General features: G+C 47.0%; 1 non-coding gene across 1 annotated transcript; it reads right to left on the bottom strand.

Annotated features, from left to right (window-relative positions):
* Positions 1-3,184: 3,184 nt before the first annotated feature.
* TRNAT-CGU lies at positions 3,185-3,258 on the bottom strand. Its single transcript has one exon. It is a non-coding gene; the product is annotated as a tRNA-Thr (tRNA).
* Positions 3,259-14,343: the final 11,085 nt, after the last annotated feature.

Below are 14,343 nucleotides of genomic sequence, written 5' to 3'. Positions count from 1 at the left end.
CTTAATTAGCTGTATCTCCCCCAGCGCTTAGAACAGTGCTCTGCGCATAGTAAGCGCTTAACAAATACCGACATTATTATTATTATGAGACCCTTACCTCTGACTGGTACTTTTGTTCGTAAAATAAAGGTCGTTACCAATTGCCATTTCGACTTTTCTTTTGCTCGACCGTGGGTTATTCTCGGAGAATCTCCTCCCCCTAATCTCCCTCCGTTCCAGCCACTCTTCCTCCTAATATCTCACTATAAATCGGTACCCGTTAACGAGTTACGTCTGCAGAGGGCCGGATTCTCTAATGAAGACATACATGACACGTCCTCGTCGAGGAACGGTGAAGGAAAGGTAGCTCTGAGAGGCCCGAGAAGGCACGCGGATGACGGGTACGAGGTTTATCGGCAGACCCCGTACGATCCTGGCCAGTTCTGACGCGCACCGTTTCTAAATCACCAGCGACGCGACCGTTCCCAGCCCGGCATCAACACAGCCGTGTTTTTTGTCCGGACCGGCGAAGAGAAAGCCGAGGGGGAGGGGAGAGGGATGGGAAAAAACACGGTTGAGTGGGTTCTGCTGACTGTTCTAACCACGGGGCTCGTCCAAGTGCCGGAAAGCATTTTTTCCAAACCGTCAGCAGCCGCGCGGGACCTTTGTTCTAGGATAAGTGGATCTTTTTCTGCTCATCAACCGCAGAAGGCCAGGAAGAGACAGGGTAAACATTATCAAAGGGGATGATTGCCCATATTGAAATTTTTCTGTGGCGCAAATGAAGTTTTAGTCTTCGAGGCTTTGAAAAAAATCTGTTTTGGGGCACGTGAAGTAAGTTAATAACTCAAATTCCAAAGGCGTATTTTTGAAAGCAATCTCCAAGTTTGCGCGTTTCCTGTAGGGGCTCGGGGGAGGGGTTGGTGCCTCTTAGAGGACGGATATTCGCCCCCCCCTTCCCCACTCCACCGAGACCCCCTCACGAGCCTGAGCTGGAACCAAATGGAGAGGGGAGGAGGAAAGGAAAGATGTTTTCCTCTGTCGGGAGAAGCAGCGTGGACAGGTGGCTAGAGCCCAGGCCTGGGAGTCAGTCGGACCCGGGTTCTCATCCCGGCTCCTCCGCTTGTCTGCTCTGTGACCTTGGACAAGTGGCTTACCTTCTCCGGGGCCTCAGTTCCCTCTTCTGTAAAATGGGGATCAAGACGGTGAGCCCCGCATGGATCAACCTTGTATCTGCCCCAGAGCTCAGAACGGTGCTTGGCACATGGTAAGCGCTCAACAGATACAAAGCGAAACGGGGATGAAGACTGCGAGTCCCATGTGGGACATGGAATGCGTCCAACCTGATTAGCCTGTATCCACCCCGGCGCTTAGTTCAGACTTGATACAGTGAGAAACTCCACTGTAATAATAATGATAATAATGTTGGTATTTGTTAAGCGCTTTCTATGTGCGGAGCGCTGTTCTAAGCGCTGGGGGAGATACAGGGGAATCAGGTTGTCCCACGTGAGGACACTAAGCCACCCTGCTTCTCATACAGCCCCGTAGGCCCAGGCCAGATTCCAGGAGGGAGAAGATTTTGTGTGTGTGTGTGTGTGTGCGTGTTTTATTTGTTAAATGCTTCCTACGTTCCAGGCACTAAGTGCTAACTCAGTCACTACACTCTTTGGTGCCTCAGTTACCTCATCTGTAAAATGGGGACTGAGACTGTGACCTCCCCCCCCCCCGCCCCGTGGGACAGGGACTGTGTCCAACCCGATTCTTTTGTATCCACCCCAGCGCTCAGTACAGTGCCTGGCTCATAGTAAGTGCTTTCAAAAATACCACAATCATTATTGGAAAGAGCCTGGGCTTCGGGGTCAGAGGTCGTGGATTCGATTCCCGGCTCCGCCCCTTGTCAGCTGTGCGACTGTGGACGAGTCACTTCACTTCTCTGTGCCTCAGTTCCCTCATCTGCAAAATGGGGGTGAAGACTGGGAGCCTCGCGTGGGACAACCTCATTCCCCTGTATCTACCCCGGCGCTTAGAACGGTGCTCTCTCTGCACGCAGTAAGCGCTTAACAAATACCAACATTATCATTATTATTATTATTATTATTCTCTGTGCTTCAGTGACCTCATCCGGAAAATGGGGATTAAGACTGTGAGCCCCACGTGGAGCGACCTGATTACCTCGAATCTATCCCAGTGCTTAGAACAGCGCCCGACACATCGTGAGCGCTTAACAGATACCATCGTTATTATTATTATTTGACTAATTTTCGGCCGGGTGGTCTGGTTTTCAGCTGATCGGATGCCTGTCAGATGGGAGGACTCGCCGTAAGAGCCCAACTTACCTCTCCTTGGCTTTTCCAGCTGGGTTCTACAACTCAGAAGCCACACTCGCGTCCACCAGGATCTGGGAGAAGAGCACAGGATGTAGCAGCGGGTGGAGAGTAGCGGCCTCCTCTACACGGAGAAAAAAGCATCGGGGTCCGGCGGCCTTGGACGGACTTCTGAAGCAGCATGTCGTAGTGGATAGAGCAGGGGCCTGGGAGTCAAAAATAGTCACGGGTTCTAATCCCGGCTCCGCCACTTGTCTGCTGTCTGACCTTGGGCAAGTCCATACACTCCTCCGTGCCTCGGTAGAATAAGGTATTCATTCATTCATTCAATAGTGTTTATTCATTCATTCAATAGTATTTCTTGAGCGCTTACTATGTGCAGAGCACCGTACTAAGCGCTCAGAGAAGCAGCGTGGCTCCGTGGAAAGAGCACGGGCTTTGGAGTCGGAGGTCATGGGTTCGAATGCCGGCTCTGCCACTTGTCAGCTGTGTGACTGTGGGCGAGTCACTTCACTGCTCTGGGCCTCAGTTGCCTCATCTGGAAAATGGGGATGAAGACCGTGAGCCCCACGTGGGACAACCTGATTCCCCTGTGTCTACCCCAGCGCTTAGAACAGTGCTCTGCACGTAGTAAGCGCTTAACCAATACCAACATTATTATTATTAATGTATAAATTGGTATCAGATAGAGACAGTATTTATTGAGCACTTACTATGTGCAGAGCACTGTAGTAAGCACATAGTAAGCGCTTAACAAATACCAACATTATTATTATTAAGCGCTTGGAATGTACAAATCGGTAACAGATAGAGACGGTCCCTGCCCTTTGACAGGTGCACGGTCTAATCGGGGTAAACACCCTCGGCCATCGAGAAAGGAAAAGCCCCACTGGGATTTGAACCCAGGACCTCCTGTTTACGAGACAGGCGCCTTTACCAACTAAGCCACGGAGCCGATAACAATAATGTTGGTATTTGTTAAGCGCTTATTATGTGCAGAGCACTGTTCTAAGCGCTGGGGTAGATACAGGGTAATCAGGTTGTCCCACATGGGGCTCAGAGTCTTCATCCCCATTTGACAGATGAGGGAACTGAGGCCCAGAGAAGTTGTGACTCGCCCACAGTCACACAGCCGACAAGTGGCAGAGCCGGGAGTCGAACCCACGACCTCTGACTCCCAAGCCCTTGCTACTTTACATCGTCTGTAAAAAGGGGGATTGAGACTGTGAGCCCCACGTGAGACGGGGACTGTGTCCAAACCGATTTGTTCGTATCCACCCCAGCGCTCAGTACAGTGCCCGGCTCATAGTAAGTGCCTAACAAATACCACGATCATTGTTATTATTAATATTACAGTGGAATCTATCACCCTGTCGCCTGCACCACAAAGAACGTCGTGGACCACTCTAGCAAGGCCTCCGTCGCCTTCCCTCTTCCTGTCCCCCGGGCTTGAAACTCCCTCCCTTCCTCCTCCCACAAGACGGCCCTCTTAAAATGCAACTTCCTCCAGCCAGCCTTCCGTGATTAATTGCCAGCACTCGATCATATTCATCCCAACCATCAGCCACCTCTAGCCCCTATAATTCACCTGTATCATCCTCGTCACTTTTGTTACAAACGTAGCAAAGAATCGGTACAATTTCTTGACGAGAGCCCGGGCCTAGAAGTCGGAAGGAACTGGATTCTAATCCCGCCTCCTCGACATGTCTGCTGAGTGACCTTGGGCAAGTCCCTTCACTTCTCTGGGCCTCAGTTACCTCATCTGTAAAATGAGGATTAAGAGCGTGAGCTCCATGTAGGACAGGGACTGTGTTCATCCTGATTAGCTTTTATCTACTCCAGCGGTTACAACAGTGCGTGGCACATAGTAAGTGCTTTACAAGTACCATAATTAGTATTATTAATTGTAATGATAATAATGTTGATGTCTGTTAAGCCTTTACTGTGTGCAGAGCACTGTTCTAAGCGCCGGGGTAGATACAGGGTAATCAGGTTGTCCCACGTGAGCCTCACGGTCTTAATCCCCATTTTACAGATGAGGAAACTGAGGCCCAGAGAAGTGAAGTGACTCGCCCACAGTCACACAGCTGCCAAGTGGCAGAGCCGGGGTTCGAACCCATGACCTCTGACTCCCAAGCCCGTGCTCTTTCCACGGAGCCACGCTGCTTCTCTAATATGATATCCTAGTGTACACTCTATTATTGTGGTTACTCTATTTGTAAATATTTATATCTCTGTCTTTCCCCATTAGACTGTAAGTTCCTTATAGTCAAGGAACGTAATATTTCTTCGTTTGGTTCTTCTCCATTGCTTAGCCCAGGCAATACTAATACAATTTTAAGATTGCCCTCCTCTCCTTACTTGTTTATCGCTTTCTGACGCTGGTTGTCTTATTTCAGCCATTCTATTCGTCTGACTACTCCCCCGTAGCAAATGTGGAGTAGAAATTTAAATCATCTATAACATGCGATTGCGAACAACGATTCCAAGAGCAGAAAATCTATTTTTGACAAAAATACAGAAGAGAGCTCATGAACAATTCCACTGATCTTTCCAATCACCTCAAATAACCCAGTTTCTTCCAGCGTCCCAAAACGTATTCAGGGTAGGCCTGGAAAGTTAACCTAATTACATTTCTAGGAAAACTTTTACAAAATACAGAGCTGATCTGATTGCGAGGCTGTTGTTTCTCTCTTTTAAAGCAGTGTTTGACAAAACCCAGGATTCCGTTGATTGCGATGTTTATGAAAAGAATGGATTTTACAGGGCTGTGAAATCTTTGGTCGTAAATAAAATTAGCCCAGATTCTCTTCGATACAATTGCGGTCTCCGAACGCGAGGACATTTTCGGGGAATTTTAGAGTGGGAACACAATGGCGAAGCCGACAGGGAAAAGATTAAGGAATAAACTCAGTTCTATCAATGTCCTTCACTTCCCGTACTTAACCGGGAAGCTCATGTGGTAAAGGGACTGTGTCAGATTTTATGTACTTGTATCTATTCCAGTGCTCAGAACTGTGCTTGACATATAGTAAGCACTTAAAAGTATAATAAAAATGATAATAATAATATTAAAATCGTTCAAACCTTGAGCTGTACTAACTGCCCAATACTATTTCTGACTAAGCTCTCATTTCCACGATATCCCCTCCCTTGTGCATGGCCTATGCACGTCCGTCTCCCCCGATCAGACCGTGAGCCCGTCAAACGGCAGGGACCGTCTCTATCTGTTGCCGACTTGTTCATTCCAAGCGCTTAGTACAGTGCTCTGCACATAGTAAGCGCTCAATAAATACTATTGAATCTGATCTGGAGCCTTTTATCCTCGATATTCGCTCTAACTCCACCCCACGGATCTTTCGTAAGCATCCCTACAAGCTCCCGTTTAACCGATCGGTAATTTATTTTGCAGTCTCGTCCCCTACTAGACTGCAAGCTCCTTCTAGGCAATGAAAATTGTACTGTATTCATTCATTCAATAGTATTTATTGAGCACTTACTAGGTGCAGAGCACTGTACTAAGCGCTTGGAATGGACAAATCGGTAACAGAGACGGTCCCTGCCCTTTGATGGGCTTACAGTCTAATCGGGGGAGGCAGGCAGACAAAAACAATAGCAATGAATAGAATCAAGGGGATGGAAATAGAATCAAGAGGTACTCACCCAAGCAGTTAGTACAGCGCTCTGCCCACAGTAAATGCTCAATAAATACCTTTGATTGATGGCTTGATTGAAATCAACCTTGGAGGGCTTCTTTGCGGCAAGATGACGTCACGCATTTAGAGTTTCGGGTTTAGTGTGACCTCATACGTGCCTCGCGTAATCCAGGAAGCATTTAGATGCATTGTTTGAAGACGTGGTATCTATCGCACCCCTAACTTGCTCTCTTTATTCACCCCCGTCTCCCCCCAGCTCCTTCCCCAGCTCGGCCCCACAGTACTTATATACAGCTCCATAATTTCTTAATTTGTATCATCTTCTCTCTCCCCCTCTAGACTGTAAGCTCAGCAGCGTGGCTCAGTGGAAAGAGCCCGGGCTTGGGAGTCAGGGGTCATGGGTTTGAATCCCAGCTCTGCCACTCGTCAGCTGTGTGACTGTGGGCAAGTCGCTTAACTTCTCTGTGCCTCAGTGACCTCATCTGTCAAATGGGGATTAACTGTGAGCCTCACGTGAGACAACCTGATGACCCTGTATCTACCCCAGCGCTTAGAACAGTGCTCTGCACGTAGTAAGCGCCTAACTGATACCAAATTATTATTATGTGTCTGTTCTGTCGTACTCTCCCAAGCGCTCAGGACGGTGCTCGGCACACGGTAAGCGCTCATTAAACAGGATTGGTGATTTGATCTCTGTTAACATCCTGCCCGATCTCTGAACTCTCCCGAGGCAGGATAGAGGCAGGTCAGGCCGAATTGTGCGTCCGCTGCTGTGTGCCGGGCGCAGCGCAACGCTGGGAATTAAGATCGACGTGTCAACAGTGTAGAGGTTGACTGACTCCACATCACACGTTCCATCAGTATTAGCAAGCTCAAGTAGAACAATCAACCCATCAAGGTTATGGATTGGGCGCTTGCTATAATAATGATAATGACGGTATTTGTTAAGCGCTTACTACGTGCAGAGCACTGTTCCAACCACTGGAGTAGACACGAGGTAATCAGGTTGTCCCACTTGAGGCTCACAGATTTAACCACCATTTTACAGATGAGGTAACTGAGGCCCAGAGAAGTCAAGTGACTCGCCCACAGTCACACCGCTGAGGAGTGGCCGAGGGGAGGTTAGAACCCACGACCTCTGACTCCACTAAGGCACGCTGCTATGTGCAGAGCACTATACTAAGACTGTGGGAGAGTTCAATACACCAGAGTTAACAGCCTCGTTCCCTGTCCTCAAAAAGCTATGCTCTAAAGCCTCAAATTCCCAAACGAAGGAAATCCGTCAATATTTACTTGGAAATAGTCAAAGGACGAAAGACTTGATTTGCCCTCGAGGAGTTTACATTTAAAGGCACCGGCTGGTAGACCGGCTGAGGATCCACCACACTTAAGAGAAACAAGACTCGAATGAATAAATAGATAATATAGTCGACACCGTGACACCATCCTCTCAATTTGAAGAGAAAGAGAGAAGCAGCGTGGCTTAGTGGATAGAGTCCGGGCCTGGGAGTCAGAGGATGTGGGCTGTAATCCCTGCTCGGCCTCTTGTCTGCTGTGTGACCTGGGGCAAGTCACTTGCCTTCTCCGAGCCCCATTGACCTCATCCGGAAAATGGGGATTAAGACTGTGAGCCCCACGTGGGACAACCCGATCATCTTGTATCTACCCCAGCGCTTAGATCAGTGCTTGGCACATAGGAAATAGGGTAATTATTATTATTAGTGCCTTGCACATAGTAAACACTTAACTATTATGATTATCATCATCATTACAGTGCTCTACACACAGTGAGTGCTAAATAAATATGACTGAATAAATATAAACATATAAATTACGAGTATGGACATATGCAAACTTGACTCCTGAAGTACCTTCACTCCATCATGTAGCCTCCCCCTCAAACAGTCAGTCGGTGGTATTTACTGAGCCCTTATTATGTGCAAATCATTGTATAAAGTTTCAATAACGACTCCTAGTTGAACAAACCTCCTAACCAATAATAATAATAATAATAATTCATTCATTCAATAGTATTTATTGAGCGCTTACTATGTGCAGAGCACTGTCATTGTGATATATGTTAAGGAATTACTATATATACCAAGCACTGTACTAAACACTGAGGTAAATACAAGTTAATCAGGCCCCGCATGGGACTCTAAAACACGTACTGAACCCCCATTCCGTAGATGAGGAAAGCGATGCTCAGAGAAGTTAAGTGGCTTGCTCAAGGTCACACAGCAGGAAAGTGGCAGAGGCAGGATTAGAACCCAGGTCCTCTGACTCCCAGGCCCGTGCTCTGTCCATTAGGCTTTCCAGAGCAATATCATGTCAAACCGAGAGTTTCATTCTCTTCTCCCTCTATTGCATTAGCTCACAGAGAGGACTCTGACCAACCCCACCCAACAACTTTCTGGCCGGGGATGAATCTAAGGAAATAATATTTGACGGTCTCACCAAGGAAGGGAATAATAGCAGTAATAAATGTGTCATTTCTTAAGGGTTTACTATATAATGATAATAATTATAATAATGTTGGTATTTGTTAAGCGCTTACTATGAGCAGAGCACTGTTCTAAGCACTGGGGTAGATACAGGGTCATCAGGTTGGCCCACGTGGGGCTCACGGTTAATCCCCATTTTACAGATGAGGTAACTAAGGCACAGAGAAGTTAAGTGACTTGCCCACAGTCACACAGCTGAGAAGTGGCAGAGCCGGGATTCGAACTCATGACCTCTGACTCCCAAGCCCAGACTCTTTCCACCGAGCCACGCTGTTTCTCCATATACCCAACGTTATACTAAATCCTGGGATAGAGTCAGTGCACTCAAACCAGATGCAGTCCCTGCCCCACACGGGGCTTACAGTTGAAGGGGGAAGGAGAGCAGGTATCGAATTCCCATTTTACAGCTGAGGAGCCTGAGGCACAGAGAAGGTATGTGTGTTGCCCAAAGTCACACAGCAGGCAAGTGGTGAGGCTAGGATTAGAAACCAGGTCTCTCGACTACCAGGCCCAAGCAGTCCTCCGGGTGGCTTCCCAACGTCAGAAGGATGAATATAATCATCAGCATCATCCAGAGGGACACACGAGGCCTTCATGATTCAGAGCAGCAGCGTGGCCTAGTGGACAGTGGCCCTGGGTTCTAATTCCACCTCCACCACGCATCTGCTGGGTGACCTTGGGCCAGTCACTTCACTTCCCTATGCCTCGGTTACCTCAGCCGTAAAATAGGGATTAAGACAGCGATTCTCTTGTGGGACAGGGACTGCGTCCAATCTGATTATCTTGTATCTACCCCGGCACAAAAAACAGCGCCGGGCACCTAGCAAATGTTTATTAATAATAATTATTATGGTATTTTTAAAAGGCTTACAATGAGCCAGGCACTGTACTAAGCACTGGGGTGGATCCAAAGCAAATGGGCTGGACACAGTCCCTGTCCCTCGTGGGGCTTACAATCCTAAAAGTTGACACGTAGCATAAAAAATAATAATAATACCGGCATCTGTTAAGTGCTTACTATGCGCCAAGTTATATACTAAGCACCGAGGTAGACACAATGCAATTAGACTGGACACAGTTCCTAACCGATACCAACAATTTTAGGAGGCTAGAGAACGTGATTTTGGCCCCCATTCAACAGAGAAGGAAACTGAGGCACAGTTTACATCGTAGTAGGTACAATACACACTTATATGTAACAGTTTAGTTAAAGGAAACTGAGGCACAGTTTACAATGTAGTAGGTACAATACACAATCGTATACAACAATTTAGTTAAAGGATAGACTGGCTGAATTCTTTATGCATAGTATTCTGATATTTAAAATGACCTTTTTTTTGGAAACGCAACACGTTTATACTTTCTAATGCACCATTGCTGGGAATGAATGATTTATTTAATCCAACGTTAATATATTCCTCTCCAAAGACCATCTAAAGGTTTTTAAGGTTATAAAATAGTTTATTTACCAAGGAGTGATATTCCACTTGCAATGCTGTACCAAATTTCAAAGAAGTAAAACCAGTTTGATCCAAGTCTCTTGTGACATACGAAGCACTGTTCTTGGGAAGTATTTGAGGGCACATGGTTTCTGCTGGAAAAATAGAGTCTTTGTATGAAAATGCTCTGATTGCACGGCGAGTTGAATGATTTCTATTAGAACTAAGCGTGTGGTTTTGTTTGAAAGAGCCTTTCCATATGTGAAAAGACGTTTTCCTTGGTTTATGAATTTCAGGTATACTATACTAGGTCAAATGGTCTGGAAACCACAGACTAAAAAGGGTTTATTATGTAGTGAATAGGGGATCAAGCTTTGTTTATTCCAATCCTCTCTATTTTACAGATTCGGGAGAGCAGGAAATGGATGGCAGGGTTACTTTCTTTATTCCTCAGTGTTTACGGAACGTCAGCTTAAACGAATATTACCGATCAATTTCCCAATCAGTCTTTTATCGCTCAACCCCACTCCAGAGCTACGTCAGCACGTCTGCATCTCTGCAGAACACGGGATTCACCCCTTCCCCGGTGGCACGTATACGCATATTTTTATACCCTGTTGCTTTACTCCTTTTAAATGTTTGTCTCCCCTGTTAGATAATAAACTCCTTGAGGGCAGGAGCTCTGCCTACTAACTCTAACTCTCCCAAGTACTTAATAGAGTGCTCTGCATAAAGTGCTCAGTAAATACCACTGATCGGTTTTTCATGCCCCATCCGCATCGACCAGTGTTTTGAGTAGACAAGAGCATTTCCCCAAAGACTTTTGAACTACACTAAGATTATTTTCAGGGATATGTCAGTGCTTAACGTGAATTAGTCAGCATAGACTAAACGCTGTGGTCTTCATAATGATAACGTTGGTATTCGTTGAGTGCTTAATACGGGCAGAGCACCGTTCTAAGCGCTGGGGGAGATACAGGGTAATCGGGTTGCCCACATGAGGCTCACAGTCTTAAACCCCATTTTACAGATGACGTCACTGAGGCCCAGAGAAGTGAAGCGACTCGCCCACAGTCACACAGCCGACAAGGGGCAGAGCCGGGATTCAAACCCAAGACCTCTGACTCCCAAGCCCGGGCCCTTTCCACTGAGCCACGCTGCTTCTCTTTTCATACGTGCCTCTCTTTTCTCTTACATGCCACTCTAAGGAATTAATTCTCTTTTCATATATGCTTAGTACAGTGCCTGGCATATAGTAAGTGCTTAACAAATCCCACAATCACTATTATGATTATTAACTGCTTGCTATGTAATCATAATAATAATAATGTTGGTATTTGTTTACCGCTTACTACGTGCAGAGCACTGTTCTAAGCGCTGGGGTAGATGCAGGGGAATCAGGTTGTCCCACGTGAGGCTCACAGTCTTCATCCCCATTTTACAGATGCGGGAACTGAGGCCCAGAGAAGTGAAGTGACTTGCCCACGGTCACACAGCTGACAAGGGGAAGAGTCGGGTTTCGAACCCATGACCTCTGACTCCCAAGCCAGATGTGCCAGACGCTGTTTTAAGTGCTGGGGTAGATACAAGTTAATCAGGTTGGACTCAATTATATTCATTCATTCATTCATTCAATAGTATTATTGAGCGCTTACTATGTGCAGAGCACTGTACTAAGCGCTTGGAATGGATAATTTGGCAAAAGGTAGAGACAATCCCTGGCCCATGACGGCTCACAGTCTAACATACAACTCTAATCATTCTCTTTCTCTTCAAAGTCCTACTGAGATCACCTGTCCTCTAGGCAGCCTTCCCTGATTTATTTCTCGACTCCCTGGGCTATATCATTCATTCCTTCATTCAATAGCATTGACTGAGCGCTTACTATGTGCACAGCACTGTACTAAGCGCTTGGAATGGACAAATCGGCAACAGATAGAGACGGTCCCTGCCCACTGACGGGCTCACGGTCGAATCGGGGGAGACGGACGGATGAGAAGGATGGCGATAAGTAGAGTCGAGGGGGAGAACATCTCACAAAAACAGTGGCAACTAAATAGAATCAGGGTGACGTACAGCTCATTAAACAAAATAAATAGGGTGATGAAGATCTTTACGGTCGGGCGGACGAGTACGGTGCCGAGGGGGGAGAGGGGGAGGAGGAGAGGGAAAGGGGGGAGGAGAGGGTTTGGCTGCGGAGAGGTGAAGGGGGGGGAGAGGGAGCAGAGGGGAAAAGAAAGGGGGGAGCTCAGTCTGGGAAGGCCTACCAAGGGTCACCTAACCACCCACAACCATCCACGGCGACGACGTCCGCGCCTCTTTGCGTTTGCAATTTTCTGCGGTGTCTGTCTCCCAGGCAGACTATAAAGCTCTGGAAGTCAGCGATTGTGCTACTTGTCTGCTGTGTGATCTCGGGCAAGTCACTTCACTTCTCTGGGCCTCAGGATCTAAGCAGCGTGACTCAGTGGAAAGAGCCCGGGCTCGGGAGTCAGAGGTCATGAGTTTGAATCCTCGCTCTGCCACTTGTCAGCTGTGCGACTGTGGGCGAGTCACTTCACTTCTCTGGGCCTCAGTTCCCTCATCGGTAAAATGGGGATTAACTGTGAGCCTCAGGTGGGCCGACCTGACGACCCTGTATCTCCCCCAGCGCTTAGAACGGTGCTCTGCGCATAGTAAGCGCTTAACAAATACCCACATCATTATCTGTAAAATGGGGATTAAAAGCGTGACCCCCATGTGGGACAACCTGATTACCCTGTATCGACCCCAGTGCTTAGAACAGTGCTCGGCACATAATAAGTGCTTAACAAATGCCATCATCGTTATTATTATTATTAAACTTCCCCTTAAGCCTCTCAGCTACTCCAGCCATAAAGTGAAATGTGTGCTCCTTGAAGGCAGGAATCCCGTCTTCTCTTTGATAACGATAATAATAATAATAATGTTGGTATTTGGTATTTGATAACCTCCCAAGGGCTTAGTACGGTGTCTGCCCACGGGAGGTTCTAAATAAATCTTACTGATAATGATAACGACGAGGGCGTTAAACGACTCGGCGTCGGGCGTCGAGGAGAGATTCTGGAGTTGGGTGGAGAGAGAGCGAGTCAGGATGCCGGTGAGATCAGCGTCCCTTTTTACTGGATTGTTTAACTGAAGAGAGGGAAGGAATCTTTCTCAAGAGGATGTTTAACCCATCCTTAACCCTAAACGTAATTCTTGCCAAAAACAGAAAGATAAACAAGGACACTTTGGCTTTCCTCCCCGGCCCTCTGATTCCAGAGTCATTTCTTGGAAGTGGAGAAGTGACAGAGATCTAGAAAATTCTGGGCAATCCAGAAGAGGTCACAAGAGAGCCGCGCAACTATTTATAAAAGTGGCTTCACAATTTTTGCCCCAAATCCACAGGATCCTTTTTATCACTTCACCGTGCACGGGGACCGATTAAGCGAGCTTCCTAAAATCATCTAACTCCCTTCTATTCTCCCAATTGCTCGAAACCTCAGTAAATACTAATGGGGGGGGGGGGGGGGGGGGGGGGTTCATGGGTTTGAGAAGCAGCGTGGCTCAGTGGAAAGGGCCCGGGCTTGGGAGTCAGAGGTCATGGGTTCTAATCCCGGCTCGGCCGCTTGCCGGCTGGGTGACTTGGGGCAAGTCGCTTTACTTCTCTGTGCCTCAGTTCCCTCATCTGTAAAATGGGGATCAAAACTGTGAGCCCCACGAGGGACAACCTGATCACCTTGTATCCCCCCAGCGCTTAGAACGGTGCTTTGCACATACTAAGCGCTCAGCAAATACCAACATCATCATTATTATTTGTCTGCTGTGTGACCTTCGGCAAGTCACCTCACTTTTCTGTACCTCAGTTATCTCATCTGGAAAACGGGGATGAAGGCTGGGAGCCCCACGTGGGACAACCTGATTGCCTTGTATCTACCCCAGCGCTTAGAACAGTATTTGGCACATAGAACTTAACAAATGCCATGATTATTAATTATTTATATTATCAATTCATTGATATTTTCAATTCATGCAGCCATACTATCGGTTCATTTATATAATCAATTCACGCGTCATATTAACAATTTATTCATTTATATCGATATCTGTCTCTCCCTCTAGACTGTGAACTCCTTGTGGGCAGGAAAGCTGTTTGATGTTATAGTGTCCTCTCCCAAGTGCTTAGTACAGTGTTTTGCACACAATAAGCTCTCAATAAATACGATTATAATAGATGAATGAATATTTTTAATGATAATAAATGATAATGATAGTATTTGCTAAGCGCTTACCCTGTGCTAAGCACTGTTCTAAGCACAGATAGATACAGGGTAATCAGATCGTCCCATGGGGCGGCTCACGTTTTTAATCCCCGTTTTTGCGGATGAGGTAACTGAGGCCCAGAGAAGTTAAGCGGCTTGCCCAAAGTCACAGAGCAGACGAG

This window comes from Ornithorhynchus anatinus, chromosome X1, assembly GCF_004115215.2.
Source record: "Ornithorhynchus anatinus isolate Pmale09 chromosome X1, mOrnAna1.pri.v4, whole genome shotgun sequence".
Taxonomy (NCBI): Eukaryota; Metazoa; Chordata; class Mammalia; order Monotremata; family Ornithorhynchidae; genus Ornithorhynchus; species Ornithorhynchus anatinus.
This window is presented reverse-complemented; position numbering and strand designations above follow the sequence as displayed.